The sequence below is a fragment of the Pithys albifrons genome, chromosome 4 (assembly GCF_047495875.1).
Source record: "Pithys albifrons albifrons isolate INPA30051 chromosome 4, PitAlb_v1, whole genome shotgun sequence".
NCBI classification, from domain to species: domain Eukaryota; kingdom Metazoa; phylum Chordata; class Aves; order Passeriformes; family Thamnophilidae; genus Pithys; species Pithys albifrons.
In genome coordinates this window covers 12,172,501-12,175,955 of record NC_092461.1, presented here as the reverse complement: position 1 = coordinate 12,175,955, position 3,455 = coordinate 12,172,501, and the positions used below count along the sequence as shown (strand labels likewise).

The following is a 3,455-nucleotide window of genomic DNA, read 5'->3' as shown; positions in this document are numbered from 1 at the left end:
GGGAAGGACGGGGGAGAGCATCCTAGTTACTAAAACCATGAAAGTTTCACGTGTGGTGTGTTTTCTCTTTGGCTGGTGGAGCGGCATCCTGCGGCGGTGTACAGGCGATGTACAGGCGGGCAGAGTCCGCACACACACCAGCATCCAAAGGCGTAATATTGCCCCAGGCGCTTGCTCGCAGGTCGGAGACGTGAGGCAGGCAAATGTCTGTACCCAAACCTGTGTGAACCTGTCGCTCCTCACTCTGCCCACCGAGGGGTCCTGGCAGGACCCGGCACACGAGGACCCTGTCAGCGCTCGGGACAGAGTCTGTGCCAAATCCGGCTCTTCCCTGGGACAGCGTCCACCACTCCCGCCCGCACCTCCCCGGAGCAGCGGCTGCGTCGGAATTGGGCAGAAACTCGGGGGAATCGGCTCTCCCCACCCTGGAAATCGCCTCGCACACTCCGCGGGCTCGCTGGCAGCACTGCGCGGCCGGGGGCACGGAGCCCACCCGCGGGCTGGGCGCGGGGAAGCCCCCGAGGGACACGCTGCAAGGGCAGCACAGGTGCGGCCCCGGAGAGCGCGTTCGCCGCTTGAAAGCGGTTCGCGTTCGGGCTCTGTCTGAGCTCCTGGGCAACTCGCGCCCGCTGCCCGGCGCTGGGGCCCGCCTTGCCCCGAGAAGGGGAGGGAGGCTGTGCTGGGTAAATACATTAATGACAACGCCACTGCCCGGCGAGGACGGTGGCCCGCGGGGAGGGCTGGGGCCAGCGCTGCCCCGGCCGGCGGCGGGCGGGGGCGGGAGGGGCCGTGCCCCCGGCGGCAGGCGGCGCTCCGCGGCCGGCGCTGGGGCTGCGGCGGCGGCGAGTGGGACCGAGCCGAGCCGGAGAGAGGTAGGGAGCGGCGATGGAGCGGGGAGCAGCCGGCGCCGTCCCCGGTCCCGGCGAGGAGAAGGCAGTGGCGGAGGTGAGAGGGGCTGCGGGCCGTGGCCACCCGGTGGGCGAGAGACTGGCGCTGGGTGGTGGCAACTTCGCCGCTGCCGGCGGCGCCGCCCACAGAGTTGCCGGATCCGCTTCGTGCCCCGGGCCGGGCGCGGGCCGAGGGCGCTGCCGGAGCCGGGGCGAAGGGAGGCTGCCCCAGCCCAGCCCGGCCCTCCTGCCGGGCCCCCGCCTGCCCCTGCCCCGGCCCCGGCGGTGCCGCCTGCGGGCGGTGTCAGCTCCGGAGTGAACCCCGGTGTGAGTCCGGGTGTGAGTCGGGGTGTGAGTCCGGGTGGGACTCCGGTGTCAGCCCCGGGGCGAGTCCGGGTGGGACCCCGGTGTCAGCCCCGGGGCGAGTCCGGGTGTGAGTCCAGGTGTGATCCCCAGTGTCAGCCCCGGGGTGAGTTTGGGTGTGAACCCCGGGCGGCGGCCAAGGTAATGGGGCTGCGCTGGCGGCGGGGGCGGTGGGAGCTGTAGCGGCGGCGCATCCTCTACCCCTGCCCGGGCTGCCCGGGAGCGCTGCTTTGTTGGCTTGCTTGCTTGCTTCGGGTTTTGCGGTGTCGATTCGTTTCATACAGAAGCAGAGTGTGTGGAGCTGGCAGTGGAATTACGGTGGTGTGCCCGGGCATGGAACTGCACGGAAGCCCCAGATCCTGTAGGTCTTACTTAGGCAGAGTTCCCGCTGACTTGCCCGGTCTTTCTCAAGGTTTACACAAAATTAAGTCTTTGGTCAGATTGCAACATCTACTAAACGTTACGTTTAGCTTACACGATTATGAATTTCAGTTTGAATGCTAAGCAAAATTTGCTTTGAATAGGCATGGCAGTCATTGTTTAAGTGTTTGCTAAATGCATTCCTGTCAATTTGAGTGCATATTATTAGTATGGTCAGACCATAAATTGTGAAGGAATGTGAAGGGGCTGTCTTGATTCAGACCTGCACTGTACGGTTTTAGTATTTTATCTTTGGCACTGGTCCTGAAAACAGGGCTTAAGGTTTGTCCCAAGGAAGAAGGCACTTGTCCGTAAGACCCTTGACGACCCAGATCACTTCTAGCGGAGCCTTTCTGAAGAGGCAAGCTCTTCTTTCTTTGAAGTGCTTGTGCTGGAGTTAACTTTTGCAAGAAGAACTTACCGCATCATTCTCCCCACGGGAGAATTGGCTGGATCCATAAAAAGTGGCAAAACTCCACCTGAGGGCATGTTTTTAGTTCAGCCTGAAGCACCAAAATTACTTCAGAAGAAGAGGTGTCTTTCGAATGTGCTTATCCCCCTCCGGCTGTTTCCACGGTTCTGAAATGACTTGAGAGTGACCTTCAGGGAAAGAAGTCAGCTTGCTCAAGGGATTTTAAACCTCTTTTATTTGCTCTTCTTAAGGCTTCCCCAAAACAAACAGGCAGAGCATTTGGAAGGAAACCTATGACTGAATATTCAGCAATTCCTTTCCCTTGGGTAAAAGCTGATAGACGTTTCCACTTGTTTTGGAAATGTTTTTAGCCAAGCAAGAAAAATCTGATTTGACACTGCTGAAACAAAGCATGAGGTAAGGCAAAGGAGGATAGTTTTGGGGGGGATTTTTCATTCATCATTCATTATGTGGGGAAGTGGGATTACAAACTGAATGTTCATAGGGCTTTTTCCATTACACTTTTGTTTTGGTGACTTAACCAGTGTACAGTTTCTGTTAAAATTCAAGACTTCTCCCGCTTAAAAATCATTAGCGATGTCACCGGATATTTCAGGCAGTACATATCTGAGACACTACTGCACTTGCTAGAAGATTAACAGCACTTGGCCTTGTGCATCTGGGCTTGTGCCTAATAGTACATTGCAAGGAGCACCGCATTAACTGTCAATAAATGTCTGTCATCTCTTTGGGCTCAATTACAGAATGGCTTTAAAACTGCATATGAAGAAAAGTTTCAGCTCAGCTTTTAAATACAATACAGCCCTAACTCTCATGGTGCCTGGATCTGTTGTCAGTGTCTCCATTATTACAGCCTTGCTTTGTTTACCTGGCTTTGGGTTTGAAGCCTTAAAATGTATAAGTTCATTTCTTTAATTTCCCTGTTTGATAAAACAGACAAGAAAAGAGTTTCATTAGAATTTAATTTCTTTGCTGAACAGATTACTTAGGTAGAACTGTGATGGTCTTCGGATGCTTCTTGTATTTCCCTTTCCTTTGTCACTGTGTTTGATTCTGGGGGAAATCCTTCTAAATACCTGACCGTGATTTCAGGGACAGTCTAGGATATTCTTCCAAGGCAGTCAGATTGTACCTTGCACTGAATCCAGTAATCAGACCGGTGTTGGATGGATTTTTAGACACCCTGGGCTTCTCTAGCACAAGTCCTGTCTGATTGGAGAGACTGGAGCCAGGAAAGCCAGTGGGAACTGATGATGCTGTAGCTTAACCTGTGCTAATACCATGCACTGGTACTCTTGGTACTGGGTGAGTACCCAGGTGGGAAATTATTCCAGAGTATTGTCTTCTAAAAG

General features: G+C 55.3%; 1 protein-coding gene across 3 annotated transcripts in view; it reads left to right on the top strand.

The window, feature by feature from the left end:
• The first annotated feature begins 519 nt into the window (after window positions 1-519).
• KCNG2 (potassium voltage-gated channel modifier subfamily G member 2) overlaps window positions 520-3,455 on the top strand; it is a 59,711-nt gene continuing 56,775 nt past the window's right edge. The window contains exon 1 of one of the 3 annotated variants that reach the window (XM_071553472.1): window positions 520-547. The gene's annotated coding sequence lies outside the window, so the exon portion shown is untranslated. Of the gene's footprint in view, window positions 548-852; window positions 946-1,329; window positions 1,392-3,455 lie in introns of those variants that run through there. The other 2 variants (XM_071553471.1, XM_071553473.1) reach the window with 2 other exon arrangements.